At 42.5% G+C, this 18,401-nt stretch overlaps 1 pseudogene; it reads left to right on the top strand.

Moving 5' to 3' along the window:
* The first annotated feature begins 211 nt into the window (after positions 1-211).
* On the top strand, positions 212-2,288 carry LOC149446020 (disks large homolog 5 pseudogene; annotated as a pseudogene).
* The last annotated feature ends 16,113 nt before the right edge of the window (positions 2,289-18,401 follow it).

Below are 18,401 nucleotides of genomic sequence, written 5' to 3'. Positions count from 1 at the left end.
TTTATGGGCACTGATATGCTGCACTGATAGGGCTGCACTAATGGACACTGATATGCTGCACTGATGGACACTAATTTGCTGCACTGCTGGGACTGTACTGATAATCTAGGCACTGATGATCATTACCCTGTTTATCAGTATAAATGTCCCTGTCAAAGGAAATCTGGTTATTAGCTTTCCTTTCTTCAGACAGTGACAGTGCTGAGGGAACTATGACTCCACCTTCAAAGGAAACCACACCCAGCACAAGTCCCCGCAGCTCTCTTAAGACACCTATGGATGGTGTAAAAAGGCATTCAGAAGTCCGTACAGTCACCCTTTCTAAATCCCCAGTAGAGCTTGGAATGCAGATCTGTGGAGGTAATCTTTATGGGATATTTGTGATGGATTTTGATGAGGAGATTGCAGCCGGTGGACTGTCGGGGTTACTTCCAGGAGACCTGATTCTAGAATATGACTCTGTTGATATGAGGAACAAAACGGCTGAAGAAGCTTACCTAGAAATGCTGAAACCAACAGAGAATGTCAAACTAAAAGTACAGCAGAAATTAGAGGAATTCAATAAAATCAAAGACCAAACTGGGGATGGATTCTATGTCAGAGCACTTTATGATAGAACAGCAGAAAACCCTCAGGAACTAAGTTTTAAGAAGGACGATATCCTGTTTGTGGATGACACCCTTCCTTTGGGAGCTTTTGGTGCGTGGATGGGTTGGCAGCTTGATGAAAATGCTCAGAAACTGGAGAGGGGCCAGATCCCCAGCAAATACATGATGGAACAAGAATTCTCCCGTCGTCTCAGTGTTTCAGAGGCAAAAGATGAAGGTGCTGCTGGGAAGACTCTTTCTGCTGCTGCCAGGCGCTCTTTTTTCCGAAGGAAACACAAACACAAGCGGAGTGGGTCTAAAGATGGCAAGGAACTTCATGGGCTTGACACAATCAGCACAGATTCCATCCCTTTTCTAGATGAATCTATGAACTTGGCATACCAGCGAGTTCAGAGGGTCGACTGCACATCACCTCGCCCTGTGCTTATTCTTGGACCATTAGTTGATGCTGTGAAAGATATGCTTGTCAAGGAGTCCCCAGGGAGGTTCTGCAGATGTCCACTAGAGGTAATGAAAGCTTCACAACAGGCCATAGAACGTGGGGTGAAGGACTGCCTTTTCATAGACTACAAGAGGCGAAGTGGGCATTTTGACGTCACCACAGTTGCTTCAATAAAGGAGATTACAGAAAAGAACTGCCACTGTCTGTTGGACATAGCCCCTCATGCTATTGAGCGTCTTCACAGTGTCCACATCTATCCCATTGTCCTCTTCATCCGTTACAAAAGCACTAAGCAGATAAAGGAACAAAAGGAACTAAGTTTTAAGAAGGACGATATCCTGTTTGTGGATGACACCCTTCCTTTGGGAGCTTTTGGTGCGTGGATGGGTTGGCAGCTTGATGAAAATGCTCAGAAACTGGAGAGGGGCCAGATCCCCAGCAAATACATGATGGAACAAGAATTCTCCCGTCGTCTCAGTGTTTCAGAGGCAAAAGATGAAGGTGCTGCTGGGAAGACTCTTTCTGCTGCTGCCAGGCGCTCTTTTTTCCGAAGGAAACACAAACACAAGCGGAGTGGGTCTAAAGATGGCAAGGAACTTCAAGGGCTTGACACAATCAGCACAGATTCCATCCCTTTTCTAGATGAATCTATGAACTTGGCATACCAGCGAGTTCAGAGGGTCGACTGCACATCACCTCGCCCTGTGCTTATTCTTGGACCATTAGTTGATGCTGTGAAAGATATGCTTGTCAAGGAGTCCCCAGGGAGGTTCTGCAGATGTCCACTAGAGGTAATGAAAGCTTCACAACAGGCCATAGAACGTGAGGTGAAGGACTGCCTTTTCATAGACTACAAGAGGCGAAGTGGGCACTATGACGTCACCACAGTTGCTTCAATAAAGGAGATTACAGAAAAGAACTGCCACTGTCTGTTGGACATAGCCCCTCATGCTATTGAGCGTCTTCACAGTGTCCACATCTATCCCATTGTCCTCTTCATCCGGTACAAAAGCACTAAGCAGATAAAGGAACAAAAGGACCCAATCTTTCTAAGGGACAAAGTTACACAGAAAAATTCCAAAGAGCAGTTTGAATCTGCACAGAAGGTTGAGCAGGAATACAGCAAGTATTTTACAGCGAAGCAGAAAAACACATGTGGACTGTGCACTGCCTATTCTGTAGGGCTATATACAGAATTTCAGGTTGTGGGCCCAGTCATAGCCTGGTACAGCAAATAAATGCAAGATAAAAGCAACGGAAAGAAGACTGCAACAGAAGAAAAGAAAATGGCCAATAACACCACTTCAACATAGCTTTCATTTGCAAATCTGACAAACCAGAACTACCAGTCCTGGAAATTCAATATGAAAATGCTGCAAATAGGCAAAGGTACATGAAAATGTACTGCATAAATTAAGTCATTCAAGAACACCCTTCAGCTCCCTCATCACCTCCTCCACGCTCGCCTCCAGGACTTCTCCAGAGCCTCTCCCATCCTTTTGAACTCCCTACCACAGCATGTCCGGTCAGCCCCCACCCTGTCTGCCTTTAGGCGATTTTTGAAAACTCACTTCTTCAGGGAAGCCTACCCCACCTCCACCTAAGAACTGTACTTGAATCACCTCTGCCAGATCATCCCCCGCAGCTATCACTTTTTGTATCATCTTCCCATTCCTTTAGATTGTAAGCTCCACGAGCAGGGCCCTCCTATTATGTACTGAAATGTATTGTAATTGTACTGTCTCCCTTATATTGTAAAGCGCTGCGCAAACTGTTGGCGCTATATAAATCCTGTATAATAATAATAATAATAAAGGAAGTGCCGATAACTGGCATTTGTTTACATGTGATCAGCTGTGATTGTACACAATTGTACAAAAAGGCACACTGCTGCTTTCAGTAGAAAGCTCTGTGTTGCTTACCAACACAGAGCTCTCTCTTGTCATTCACTCAGTTGATCAGTGGTTCCCAGCCATAAATCATTGGCTGGAATCTACAGATTTGACTGGAGCGAATGGCAGCACAGCTGGGGTGGTGCTCTCCCTATCTAGATGAGCCAGATCACATACATGTACGTGATCAGGCACAGAGAAGCTCATTTGCCACAGTATATACTGTATACATGTGGCGGTCAGCAACTGGATACAGTGTATGTGTACATGGACATATTGAGTTCATCTCAATACTTTGTTATATATCCTTTGTTGGCAATGACAGAGGTCAAACGTTTCCTGTAAGTCTTCACAAGGTTGGCACACACTGTTGCTGGTATGTTGGCCCATTCCTCCTTGCAGATCTCCTCTAGAGCAGGGATGTTTTGGGGCTGTCGCTGGGCAACACGGACTTTCAATTCCCTCCAAAGGTTTTCTATGGGGTTGAGATCTGGAGACTGGCTAGGCCACTCCAGGACCTTGAAATGCTTCTTACGAAGCCACTCCTTCATTGCCCGGGCGGTATGTTTGGGATCATTGTCATGTTGGAAGATCCAGCCACGTTTCATCTTCAATGCCCTTGCTGATGGAAGGAGGTTTGCACTCAAAATCTCACGATACATGGCCCCATTCATTCTGTCCTGTACATGGATCAGTCGACCTGGTGCCTTTGCGGAGAAACAGCCCCAAAGCATGATGTTACTACCCCCATGCTTCACAGTAGGTATGGTGTTCTTTGAATGCAACTCAGCATTCTCTCTCCTCCAAACACGATGAGTTGTGTTTCTACCAAACAGTTCTATTTTGGTTTCATCTGACCATATGACATTCTCCCAATCCTCTTCTGGATCATCCAAATGCTCTCTAGCAAACTTCAGATGAGCCCGGACATGTACTGGCTTAAGCAGGGGGACACGTCTGGCACTGCAGGATCTGAGTCCCTGGTGGCGTAGTGTGTTACTGATGGTAGCCTTTGTTACGTTGGTCCCAGCTCTCTGCAGGTCATTCACTAGGTCCCTTCGTGTGGTCCTGGGATTTTTGCTCACCGTTCTTGTGATCATTTTGACCCCACGGGGTGAGATCTTGCGTGGAGCCCCAGATCGAGGGAGAATATCAGTGGTCTTGTATGTCTTCCATTTTCTAATTATTGCTCCTACAGTTGATTTGTTCACACCAAGCTGCTTGCCTATTGCAGATTCACTCTTTCCAGCCTGGTGCAGGTCTACAGTTTTGTTTCTGGTGTCCTTCGACAGCTCTTTGGTTTTCACCATAGTGGAGTTTGGAGTGTGACTGTTTGAGGTTGTGGACAGGTGTCTTTTATACTGATAACAAGTTCAAACAGGTGCCATTGATACAGGTAATGAGTGCAGGACAGAGGAGCGTCTTAAAGAAGAAGGTACAGGTCTGTGAGAGCCAGAAATCTTGCTTGTTTGTAGGTGACCAAATACTTATTTTCCACCATAATTTGCAAATACATTCTTTCCAAATCAGCCAATGTGATTATCTGGATTTTTTTTCTCATTTTGTCTCTCATAGTTGAGGTCTACCTATGATGCCAATTACAGGTCTCTCTCATCTTTTTAAGTGGGAGAACTTGCACAATTGGTGGTTGACTAAATACTTTTTTGCCCCACTGTATAATTGGCGTTGTTGTATCTGTATTTAGCAAGCCAATTATTGTATATTACTCATACTGTTCCACTCAATGAACATTTTTGGTTGTGTTGTCCAATAATGAGAATTAGTTTAATTTACTCTAACCGCAATAGAAGACAAATTTACACAAATTGAATATATTACATTAACTTCTACTAAAAATGTTTATGTTACAGCAGATATGTGTAAAGGGTTAGTAGGATGTGCTTTCATATGAAATAATAAACATATGTAACTGAGCATGTTTCACAATTATATTTTGAGTTTTGCAGTTGCAAAGGCATTTTTTCTTTAAAATAAACAAGGAAAATAGTTTTTAGTTGCTTGAATAAACTTAGCATTTCCTTATGTTTAATTAGAAAAAAATATTTTAGTATGGTATTTTAAGTTTTCTCTTTTATGTGACCTAACATACCACCCACTGAACAGTTTCTAAAGTACTCTACCATAATATCTGGCACACATGAGTGCCAAAAGGGGGGCCACAGTTGTACCTTTGCTGTACAGTAAAAGCAATTCCCAAATTTTTTTTTTTCAAATATTGCATTAAATAAAGTACTTGTTTTGCTTGTTGTGTCAAGTTAAAAATAATAGCCAAGTGTAGTCAATAGAGAGTTGGTAAGCATTTCCTTACACAAAGACACAACAAAAGTGAAGATTTAAGGGAATCTTCGACCACCAGCGCTTTCCAAACTGTCATCTGGGATTTTTCCACTTTGTGTGCCATTGCTGCTAGATTGACAGTAGGATTGGTTGTTAACAGCTAATGAGCTTAGCAAATCATTCTTTTCATAGGAGGTGTATTCACATACTCTGGTTTACAGATATTATTGCACAGGACTGTGTGAGATTCTTTGAGAATACCCACACAAACAATGTACATCGGGAGCAGCACATTGTAGGGTAGGGTTGTCTGTAACAAAACAACTGTACACTACATTGTCACTACCCATGCATCTATTAACTTACCTATCCCTTAAAGCCCAACTCTGGGCTCAAGGTTCCCCTGTTATTCTCATACCTTTCCCCAGCAGTATTTTTTTAGATGTCTTCTGGCTGTTCACATAATGCTTGGGTGTTTCTCCTCTTTGCTTCTTCTTTGGCAATATACTGTAGATGTAGATACAAATTTTAAAAAATATAGCTTCTTAAAAATTGCTCCTCTATTCATGTTTTTTTTCCCTTTTTTTAGAGCTGCATTGCATTACATTTTTGTTAGAACTACAATGCAGGGATATTGTAGTTTTTGTCTTTTTAGATGAGCTGGGTGCTGTATTGTATGTAAAGTCATCAAAGTCTAGAGAGTTGGTCACCATTGGTCTATGTGATACGACTTGGTGCCCATTAATCTTGAGATTGTTTTACATGCTAGAGGAATATAACTGGTTACTAACATTTATAGGTAAAGTTGATCCAGGAAATATCCGATTGCCTCTCGGGGGATCAAGAAGGAATGTTTTTCCCTGCATAAGCAAATTGAATTATGCTTTGCTGTGTTTTTTTGCCTTCCTCTGGTTCAACTGTGGGTATAGGATTATAACTTTTTTTTTTTAATGGTTGAACTGGATGGACTTTTGTCTTTTTTCAACCAGACTAACTATGTAACTATGTAATGTATTTTGAAGCTTTATCAACAAAATTATATTTTGATAACTTTTACACAATATTTATGTGTTCTAAATAGTTAGAAAATAAATCAGAATGCATTCAATCTATAGCCTCCCATAAAAATATCATAAATTATAATTCATGTACAATATTCAATATTATGACAATAACAATTTTATTATTATTGGATATATAAACTTTCATGTGTCAGCTGTACTTTACATAAAATTGGATTGCTATACAGTACATAAGAGTAAAATGTGCTCATTAAATCAAAATTAGAACACATTTATAATTTAAAACCAAAAAGTCTATCAAAAAACCAACACGAGATGCCACACATGTTTATAAATGTATTTACTAAACCAAAATTGCCTTCAGTAAAAACCCTATGACAGTATGATAAGTAGATTTAGACGTATAGCCAGCTGAAGTAACATTGTAATCTTGACTTCATCTAAAAAGGAAAGCCTGGCATTGCCCCAACAGTCAGTCCTCCTACTGATTAATGGGAAACTGCATAGCATTAAAGGACCTATTGGGAAGCTCGTGAAGCAAGAGGGGTGAAGCAAGGCTGGAGAGCTACTGTGTGTGTTCCTCTGGAAAGTGGCAAAGATGAACAAAATTCTGGGATCTAAATATAAATACTGTATAATTGTCTATATCTGGATATTCTAATAATTTCAATTAATTTTGTTCATTTTTCTTTTCACTATTATTATTATATTTTTTTACAGGATTTATATAACGCCAACAGTTTGCTCAGTGCTTTACAATATAACGGGAGACAAAACAGCAACAATACAGTTCAATGCAAGAGGGTTATGATGGCCCTGCTCCTTGGAGTTTACAATCTAAGAGGGAGGGGCTAGTGGTACAAAAGGTAATAACTGTGAGGGATGGGGGTAGAGAGTTCCAGAGGATGGGGGAGGCTCTGGAGAAGTCCTGGAGATGAGCGTGGGTGGAGGGGACAGGGGAGCTAGAGAGTAGGAGGTCGTGCGAGGAGCGGAGAGTACGGTTTGGCTGATATTTGGAGACAAGATTGGTGACGTAATTTGGGCATTATATGTTATTGTTAATGTTTTGAACTTTATTTGTTGGGCAATGGGAAGCCAGTGGAGGGATTGGCAGAGAGGGATGGCAGATATGGATCGATTAGTAAGGTGGATGAGTCTGGCAGCAGCATTCAAAATAGACTGAAGAGAGGATAGCCTGCGATTAGGCAGGCCAATGAGGAGGGAGTTACAATAGTCAAGATAACAAGGGAGTGAATAAGTTGCTTAGTGGTTTTAGAGGTACGAATGGGTGTATCTTCGAGATTTTGGGGAGGTGAAGTCTACAAGATTTGGACTGCGATTGGATTTGGGGCTGAAAGGACAGATGGGACTCCATGATTACACTTAGTACCCTGGCATAAGGGGAGGGATGTATTATTGATCTTGATGGAGAAGTTAGGGGAGGGGGCACGGGCTGGACGGAATAGTATGAGCTCCATTTTGGAAAGATTGAGTTTGAGGAAGTGGAGTGACATCCATGCCGATTTGTCATTTAGTAGGTTAGTAATGCGAAAGGAGAAAAATAGATAGATTTGTGTGTCATCAGCATAGAGATGGTACTTAAAGCCATTGGAGTTTATCAAGTGACCAAGGGAGGAAGTGTAGATGGAGAAGAGAAGGGGTCCAAAGGGAGAACCTTGAGGGACCCCTACAGAAAGAGGGAGTGGAAAGGAGGAGACAGAGTTATTGGTAACGCTGAAGGAGCACTGCGATAGGAGGAGAACCAGGAAAGAGCAGAGTCTCGGAGGCCAAGAGAGTAAAGTTTTTTGAGGAGGAGGGGATGGTCAACAGTATCAAAAGCCGCAGAGAAGTCAAGTAGTAATAGTATGAAGTAGTGGCCATTGGTTTTAGCAGTTAGTAAATCATTGGTGACTTTTACCAGGGCAATTTCACTCTAGTGTAGTGAGCGAAAGCCAGACTATAGAGGGTCAAGAAGGTTGTTGTCAGTGAGGTAGGAGCTCAGGCAATTGTAAACTAAGCATTCTAAGAGTTTAGAGGTAAACGAGCAGAGAGATGGGTCTTAAGTTGTTCATGTTGGTGGGGTCCAGCGAGGGTTTTTTATGTATGGGAGTGATCTGTGCATGCTTTAGAGGGAAGGGGAAGGCACCGCTAGAGAGGGAGAGATTGAAGATGTGAGTGAGGGAGCATAGGATGGAAGAAGTGGGTGACCATAGTAGGTAGTAGTTGTGAGGGGACAGAATCCAGGGGGCATGTTGTGAGACGCGATTCTGAGAAAACTTTAGTGACCTCTTCAGTAGTAGCAAGGTCAAAAGAGGAAAGTGTTGAGGGAGGTTTAGTATAAGGTATGTTAAGTGGGATGGATGTCTGTGCAGTGGAAATGCCCCTTGCGAATTGCTTCAATCTTATTTTTGAAATGATTTGCAACCTCGTAACCAGTGAGTGAGTTACTGGGTGGAGGTGGAGTAAGTAGAGAGTTAAAAGTGGAGAAGAGACGACGAGGACTGGATGACATGCTATTGATGAGAGTGACAAAGTAGGCTTGTTTGGCAGCATGGAGGGAGGAATTGTATGTTAAGAAGGCAGATTTATATAGGGTGAATGCTTGGAGAGATTTGTTTTTATGCCAGAATCGCTCCAGCGCACGGCTATGTTTCTTAAAATTTCTGGTGTTGTCAGTCTGCCATGGTTGTAACTGTCAGGGCCTGATATTTCATGTAGTTAGAGGAGCAAGTGAGTCTAGTGTGGATGAAAGTTAACTGTTATAGACAGCAGTGGCCAGGTCAGGGCAGGACAGGGGAGAGATTCTGTCATAGAGGCAGTCAGTTGCAGAGTGGAAAAGGGAAGAGTTTGAGTTGTGAAGGTTTCTGTGGGTAATTGTTTGCTGTTTGGAGGGATAGGTGTTTGAAGATGAGGACACTGTGAAGGTGATGAGATTGTGACCAGAGAGAGGAAAGGGGGTGTTTGTGAGGTTGTCGGGAGCGCAAAGATGGGAGAAAACAAGGTCTAATGTATTCCCATCAGTGTGAGTGGAGGACTGCGTCCATTGTGTTAAGGCAAAAAATGAGGTTAGATTGAAGAGTTGGGATGTAGCCGGGTTGTTCACATTAATGGGGATGTTAAAGTCTCCAAGAATGATAGTGGGTATTTCAGAGTAGAGAAAGTAGGGTAGTGTCAGCACCTGTAGTAGTGAGCCCTTGTAGATACTCAGCTTGGGGTTCCCCAGGGCACGGAGTCTAAGCCCCAGCCTGCTTCTTCACCAGAGCCCCTGATGGTGGGGATGGACTTGCAGCAAGCTGGGACCAGGTCGCGGTCCCCAGGTACGCCTAGCTGAGGATGAGGAGACTGTTTATGGGACCAGAGTACAATGGGAGGAGACAAACGGAAATCCAATAGACTAGCCGAGGTCAGGACAGGTGGAAAACAAGCACAGTCAGAGAACAAAGCCAGGGTCGGTACACAAGTAGTCAATGCAGGATACAGGTACTAGCAACACACAGGAGCTCTGACAACTAGGAAGTTGCTCAGGCAAAGTGGCGTAGTCTGAACATGTCTTATATAGGCAGGCGAACAAGGAGGCAGGCCAGGAAGTGATGGAAGGGAAGGAAATAAAACCCAGAGAACAGCAGACGATTCCCAAAGGTGAACGCAGACAAACACAAATGAGAAGGGATCAGGAACAGAAATGCAGCAAGGAGGTAAAAACACAAACAAGAAACTGAAGGCTAACTTGTGACAGGTAGCCAGGCAGAGAAGTCATCAAGAAAGTGAGATACCTGTCCAGGAGGCCAATAGATCACTGCAATCCTCAGAGAAATAGGAAAAAACAGCTGAATGCAGTGAATCTCGAAATAAGAAAAGCATAGAGAGGGAGGGTTATGGAGGACTTAAAAGGTGCTCAGGGGGGATAGAAGCAAACCAACTCCACCTCCTTTCTGACCACTGGGTCTGGGTGAGTGATTCCAGAGGAGGCCTCCATAAGAAAGTGCTTTGGAGAAGCAGAATCTGCTGCTTGAAGCCAGGTTTCTGTAATTGCTAGTAGGTTAAGGAAGGTGGAGACAAAACTAAGCTGAAGTGCCCAGGTTTGGGACTTTTAAAACAAGCTACTAATTTTTTACAGATTTTTCTTGCATGTTGTTCTCCCTTAATTGAAGTTGACAAGCTTGTTAAGTTTTGGCGCCCCCACACTTTTAAGGGCACATTGCATTAATTTTGGGTCTTTGTTGACAGGCTTTGGGTTGCAAATGCAGCATGTTTTTATCATCACTTCGAAAGGCTTCTGAGATCATTACAAATTCGTTACTGGTGCATTTTACCTGTATTTGACCACTTTTTGACCTGCATCAAGCTTCTTTTGCATTAGTACTTTTTATATGTTTTGGAAGATAATTTTTTCTAATGTAAACAAAAGCCAACTGACACTGGCCTTCAACCTCTAACTGCAGTGGAATAAACACAACACTGCTTTACCAAATCCATTGTCTCATAAACCTTTCTTGTTTTAATGCTTTTAAACCCTGCCTAACAGAAGCTTTAAACAACCTTGTTGCATGAACATTGTACCTTCCTACTATAACTGACCTGAAACATGCTCTCTCTGGAAATAAAACACCTGTTTTTTCTTCTTACCTGCCGGACTTAAGGCCTCAAGTTCTTCTATGAGTTCCCTGCCACCTTATGCACACTACAGTTCATTATTGTGCTATACAGCAGAGGTCTCCAAACCTTTTAAACAAAGGACCATAATGTCCTTCAGGCTTTAGAGGGGCCTGGACTGTGGCCAGCGTGAGTAGAAAATGTCCCGGCATCAGTTGAAGTAAACACTGCCCCTCATTGGTTTTAACAGGAGGAATAGTGCCTCATTGTTGGTTTTAGCAGGAGGAATAGTGCCCCATGGTTGGTATCAGTGGAAGGAATAGTGCCCCATTGATGGTTTCATTGGTCTAAGCAGGAGGAATAGAGCCCCATTGAAGGGTTCAGTGGAAGAAAGATTGCCCCATTAATGGTGTCAGTGGGAAGAATGGTTCCTCATCATTGGTGGCATTTGGAAGAATAGTGTCCCAAGGGTCACATAGAGGCAAGCAAATGGCTGCATCTTGCTCCTGGGCCACAGTTTGGAAATCACTGGTATATAGAAAGCCCTTTCAGACAATGACATGCAACTGTAAATAGGTCCTGTTAACTCTTTACACTTACAGCATAATTAAATCCAAAACCAAACATTGAATATATTGCAGCTTATTAATCATTAGATGTGGTAGCTGTATTAGTTTTATTTTTTAGGCTTTTTTACCTCTGTTTTCACCTGGTGATCTGGCCAGTAACACACCTCCTGTATTAGAGTGCCCCCACTCTGGATGAATGAGCACAGGAGCACCTTTGGAAAGCAGCTTTGTTAATATGGGAGGAGGGTAGTATTAGATGGACTAGAAGATTTAGGTACATGAAACAAATTCCAGCTAATACTTTAAAAGCAGATACAGCAAACAGTGTTTTTTCCTTTTGGGATAAAGGTTTTCCATAAATAAAAGTTAATCATTGTAAGCAACCCTATAAGTAGTAAATAGTTTGTCTCAACACTGCAACTGATAAATCTGCAGAACAGCTTGTTCTTTTGAAAAACAAAAGACTTTCTGGCAGGCTCACCAGATGAAATAATGAAAAATTAATGCAGCCACCAGATCTAAGAATTGGTAAGCTGCAATATAATACATGTTTGCTTTTGAGTTTAATAATACTTTCAATCCTATAAATGAGTGTGTTTAAGCGACCTGCAGACATTCTGCTGTTATCTTGAACAACTGTCAAGTCCATTTTGGCCAAAAGCTTTAATTCAAACAAAAACTGTTATTGTTAACTAGTTTACATATTTCCTGTTATGCAATATAAGCTGTGAAAGTACTAGAGTATTTTCTTAACTCATACAAGATAATTACCATTTGTTTATTAACACTTGCACTGGCTGATTATCCCTAGGTTATACTTAGATCAGTCACATTATTAGTGAAAATTGGGATTTATATGACTAAGCTGACAGGTCATTGTTCAGTCCTTGTGATATCATGGTAATCAATCGGCATCATGCAACAATAATATAAAATCCCAGACTGTGTAATCATATCTGTGAATGCTTGTGAATGCTTTGCCATTGAAGAAGAAATTTATATTGTGTATTCATGAATATTTTACTTAGAAGCATGTCCTGGATTTCATTACCTTTGTTACCTAAAATGTATGACGTGTGAAAAAGTGATAAAAGTACATACATTTTCGAAGCAAAGGAAAAAGTTAATGTTTGCAGTTTTGTGCTTGCTCAGCTAGAAGTTTTATGCTTCCCCAATGCAGGGGATTTGCAGGAGGAGTGAAGTGACAGTTTTGGGAAAGGTGGTGACAGAACGCTGCACACACAAGGTACAGTTACTACTTGGACACAGTGACTGCGATTGAAAGCACAGGCCACATCAAGGCACAGGCATATGTGCACTGATCCCATCTCAAGAGCAAAACACAGAGCAGAGTGATAAGGGGAATATAAAACCAATTTATTTAAGGATGTAGTGGATATGTTGTGGAAGTATAGTGCTTTGTTCTGTCAACAACTTTATCTCACACTGCCAGCCAGGGTGATTTGTGGCACTTAGAAGCTATTGTCTCATGGTTTCACCACCTTTTGAGCTGGACATATATTGTACATTACAGGGCAGGCAGACACGTAGGCATGACTGTCAAATAAATATGCATGCTTGTTGGCTGGTACTGCTCAAGACATTGCATAAAATAACCAAAATACAAGCAATACATGTAAATCCCAGCTTTTGAATAAAGCAGCACATTTCCCCCTATTCATTAAAATAAATGGGGCTGCTCTTGCTTTGGCGTATAGAGGCAAACAAAGAGGAGGGAATGTTTGTTATGCATGCCGCTCCACTTCATAAATGTGCCAACTTAATTGAAAGCCAGTACCACTGTATTATAAATCTCTCTCAATGCCTGCTAATTATTCATGTCTCTGACCTTTCAGAAAGACATTTGTAGGGACAGACCTTGGCCCTGGGTTTAAATCCTACATGGGACAGTATCTGTATGAAATTTTTATGTTTTCCTAGAAATTGTGGGGATTTGCTCTGGTTTTCTATTACAATACAAAAACATACTGATAGGTTGATTTTCCTAATTGATATGAAGGTGGAGGACAGAGGGAGAAGACATTACAATGGGAGGAATAGACAGAGTAGGCAAATGTAAGCAGAATAGGTAGAAGATGTGCAAAGTGAGCAGAAGGTACTCAAATCATGGATTAAACTGGCTAAAAGGTGGAGACAGACATAGGAAAAAAGGACCAACCCTTTATGGAGTGCTGAAATTGGTTGACAGAGAAACAAAGGCCAGTGGGGCAAAGTTACACTCTTGTTTTTGTGCAAGATCATTTACTTAGGGCTCTGAAAAGCGCACATTATGATGAATACCATAGTTTGCTATTTTTCCAAAGAATTTGGTCTCTATACATTTGACATCTAACAAAACACAACCAGAACTGTTTCTGATATTAAAGAGTTAACCATTTTTTTTCTATCTTGGCACCATATTTTCTATTTCTCTAAAGATGGTTTATAGAACGTCTCTATAGATGCAGACGAATTCTGAAGTATCTTATTCTGGTCAACCAGGACAAAAGGAGACATTGTGACTTAGGCTGTCCATACAGCTCTATATTTTTTTTCGTTCAGCCTGCATGATAAAATGAATGGATACCCCTGCTGGAATATTGTATTTTTAAATCTGGCCCTGCCTTTTCTCAAAATACCCAAACAGTGGCTGCATCTGATTGGATAAAAATTGCTGCATCAGATTGGCTCCCCTGTTTTTTCATTGAAGAGATGTTGGGAGGTGGGTTGTCATCAGGGTTACCCACTGAGCAAATTTTAGCCAGTCCATACTATACTAAACCAAAAATAAACATGTAACATATTGTGGCTTACTAGCCCTTAGATGTGGTAGTTGCAGTGATTTTGAGAAACCCACAGAAGTCAATGGAGGCCAAATCTGTAAAACCAATTATCCCTATGTTTAAGGCTATTAAGCAAGGGTATGGCAAAGAGGGCAATGGGGGGTCTGGATGCTTCCCTGGGGGCCATGCACCAAAACCACCAACAAATAGTTTTTCTTTTTTTTACGTTTGCAGAGAACAAGTTTGTAGAGAACAATGATTTTAGTATTGCCTAAAATATAACAATAAAAATGCACTATGCATCAAAAACAAACAAACAAAAAAACCTGTGTGATAGGATTCCCTAAACCAGCCTGTGAAGTGGCACATCTCTAGGATATATGCAACATATTACAGCAAAAATGACATTTACAAAGAAAAAGTGCCCTTTAAATAGCTGGTAATTTATATTTCCCTGCAAGCTTCCTTTAAAAATTGGCATAGGGATGCCCTAAAATACACAAGACTATCAACGATGAGGAGGATCAGGGTCAGGTATGTAGTTTGAAAACATCATCAATAAAGCTGGATATACATGCTGAGTTTTTTTGGTTGAAGGATTAAAAACAAAAAACAAACACAAGAGATGTTGATGCAGGGATCTCTCCTGCTGTGTCTTTGTATTCTGACAGGGGGGGCCCCTTCCCAACCAAAATACACAGATTGGCACTGAAGCCATTGGCTGAAAGTACTGATCAGATATTGGTTTTCCAGTATGACCACTCCAGGATACTCCAGGTCAAGCCCGAACTGGCCATAAGGCACACCGGGCATTTGCCCGGGGGGCTAGGGCCAGCAGGCTTAAGATGACCGGGCCGCACAGCAGGAAGTAAGCAGTGACCATGGTCTGGACAGGGCTAATACAGACCACAGCCACCACTCACCCCCCACTGTGTGGCTTTGCCCAAAGCAGGGTCGACTGGAGGAGCAGCAGTGACTGCTCCTGAATACAAGCAGGAAGCACCGCTGACACAGGGACACCTCCTTGGCCGGCCGCTGCACTGAAGGGAGAACGGTGGCCTTTCTTCTTCACCTGCAGCTGCCGGCACACTGTGACAGTTCTGTAGCGGCGGTGGATGGGGCTGTGTGTGCTGGATGAGCTGTCTCTTTGCTGGATGGGCTGTCTCTTTGCTGGAGGAGCTGTCTCTTTGCTGGAGGAGCTGTCTCTTTGCTGGAGAGGCTGTCTCCTTGCTGCAGGAGCTGTCTCCTTGCTGGATGGGCTGTCTCCTTGATGGATGGGCTGTCTTTTTGCTGGATGAGCTGTCTCTTTTCTGGATGAGCTGTCTCTTTGCTAGAGGAGCTGTCTGTTTGTTGGTGGGGCTGTATGTTTGCTGGATGAGCTGTCTCTTTGCTGGAGGGGCTGTTTCTTTGCTGGACAGACTGTTTCTTTGCTGAAGGGGCTGTCTCTTTGCTGGAAGGGCTGTCTCTTTGCTGGATGGGCTGTCTATTTGCTGGACAGGCTGTCTCTTTGCTGGATGGGTTGTCTCTGCTGGACAGGCTGTCTCTTTGCTGGAGAGTCTGTCTCTTTGTCCATTTGGGTCCAGCAAAGAGACGTCTCAATCTAGCAAAGAAACAGCCCAGTTTGAAAAGGGACATCCCCATCCAGCAAAGAGACATCTCTGTCCAGCAAATAGACATTCCGTCTTTGCTATATGGGGATGTTTCTTTGCTGGATGGTCTGTCTCTTTGCTGGACTGGGCTGTCTCTTTGCCCAGTTGAGTCCAGCAAAGAGACATCCCAATCCAGTAAAGAGACAGCCCAGTCCAAGAAGGGACATTCCCATCCAGCAAAGAGACATGCCACCCAGCAAAGAGACATCCCAATCCAGCAAAGAGACAGCCAAGTCCAAGAAGGGACATCCTCATCCATCAAAGAGACATCCCATCTTTGCTACAGTTGCAAGAAAAAGTATGTGCACCCCTTGGGATTACGTGGAGTTTTCATGAATTGGGCATAAAATGTGCTCTGAACGTCATCTAAGTCACAACAATAGAAGAACACAGTCTGCTGAACATAATACTACACAAACATTAGATGTTGCCATTTTCTTGCAACTGTATATGGGTATGTGTCTTTGCTGGATTGGGCCATCTCTTTGAATATATAGGGGGCACTGTAATTAGATCTCTAGGGGCACTGTAATGTAAAGGGGCACTGTGATATAAAGGGGACTGAGCTGTAAAGGGGCACGGTAATCAATACAGTGCACCTTTACAGTGCAGTCTCCTTTATATCACAGTGCCCCTTTATATTACAGTGTGGAGGACTGATTCCATTAATATTCCATTACCAACTGCCCCCGCAAATACCCCTGCACCCCCCGGAAATTGGCTGCTCAGTCTAAAATGTCCGGGCCTATTTTTTGTCCCAGTCCTGTCCTGCTCCAGGCCATCAGCATGACTGCTAGATGGTTGTCAGATCTGCTTCTGTTGAACAGGTTCTGCTAAACCAGTCAAATTTTGGTACCTTTTTAAGTATAAAAATATTATATCTCATCATTTGTTGGAGGGGTTCAGATAAACAACAACCATAAAACACCTGGCTAAGACTCAATACTCCACTTTTAATATATGGTATCAAAAAGAAAAGAAAAAAGTAAGTAAGATAAATTACAACTATTGCTTGTAAAGATTGCCTCTGAGTTGCAAGTCATCAATGTGAAGCACGCTGTGGAGAGGCAGGAGGCACACTCTGTAGAGGCGGAGAGGTCATGGAGAGGCGAGCTGGGGAGAAGCAGATCACCTCACTAGGAGGAGGACGCTGAATGCTGGACACTGTGGGCAGGAGGACAAGGAGGAGTAACACTGAGGCAGACTCCTCAATGAAAGAGAGACGGAAATCTGGGGAAAAGGGCTACAGAGATGGGAGGAGGACACTGATAGGGGAATTGAAGGATCGGCTGACTGACAGGTGCTGCAGGTGAGTGTGGGAGTGGGACAGCAGGGGAGCTAGGGTATTGTGAGGGGTCTGGGAAGAGTGCTTTGGAGTATCCTGGAGCACTTGGGAGTATTTGGAAGTACTTAGGAATATCTTGGACTACATGGGTGTATTTGAAAGTACTTGGGAATATCTTGAAGCACTTGGCAGTGTTTGGAAGTACTTGGGACTATTTTGGAGTATTTGGGACTATTTTGAAGTACTTGGGAGTACGTCAGAACATCTTGGGGTGCTGGGAGTGACTTGGAGCGCTGGAAGTGACTTGGGGTAACACAGAGTATTTAGGGTACCTGGGAGTAACTTGGAGCACCTGGGAGTGGCTTGGAGTACTTGGGAGTGGTTTGGAGTGCTTGGGAGTGACTTGTAGTACTTGAGAGTGACTTGGGAGTAACGTGAAGTAGGTTGGACTATTTTGGAGTAATTAGAAGTATCTTGGAGTACTGGGAGTATTTCAGAATAACTTGAGGTGCTGGGAGTAACTTGGAGTGCTGGGTGTGACTTGGGGTTACTCAGTGCATTTTGGAGTACTAGGGAATATTTTTGAGTTCTTGGGAGTATTTTTCAGTACTGGGAATAAATTTGACTTGAGGTAACTTTGAGTAGTGGGAATAATTTGGAGCAACTTGTCGTAAAAAGCAAAAAAACAAAACACAGATACTGCTCAGATTAGGATTAGTAAGGAAGGTTAACAACAAATAATTTATATAAATATTTATATATATATATATATATATATATATACACACACTATATTAGCAAAAGTATTGGGACACCCCTCCAAATCATTGGATTCAGGTGTTCCAATCACCTCCATGGCCACAAGTGTATAAAATCAAGCACATAGGCATGCAGACTGCTTCTAAAAACATTTGTGAAAGACTGGGTCGCTTTCAGGAGCTCTGTGAATTCAAGCGTGGTACCATGATAGGCTGCCACCTGTGCAATAAGTCCATCCATGAAATTTCCCTGCTACTAAATATTCCACTAAATATTCAACTGTTAGTGGTATTATGACAAAGTGGAAGCAACTTGGAATAACAGCAACTCAGCCATGAAGTGGTAGGCCACGTAAAATTACAGATCAGGGTCAGTACATGTTGAAGCGCACAGTGCGCAGAAGTCACTAATAGCTAAGGACCTCCAAACCTTGCCTGACTGCATTGTGTAAAGTTTGGTTGAGTGGGGATCATAGTGTGGGGTTTTTTTTAGTGGTTGAGC

The sequence above is a fragment of the Staurois parvus genome, unplaced genomic scaffold (genome assembly GCF_062004578.1).
Source record: "Staurois parvus isolate SC_StPar_1 unplaced genomic scaffold, SC_StPar_1.0 ptg000701l, whole genome shotgun sequence".
Taxonomy (NCBI): domain Eukaryota; kingdom Metazoa; phylum Chordata; class Amphibia; order Anura; family Ranidae; genus Staurois; species Staurois parvus.
This window is presented reverse-complemented; position numbering and strand designations above follow the sequence as displayed.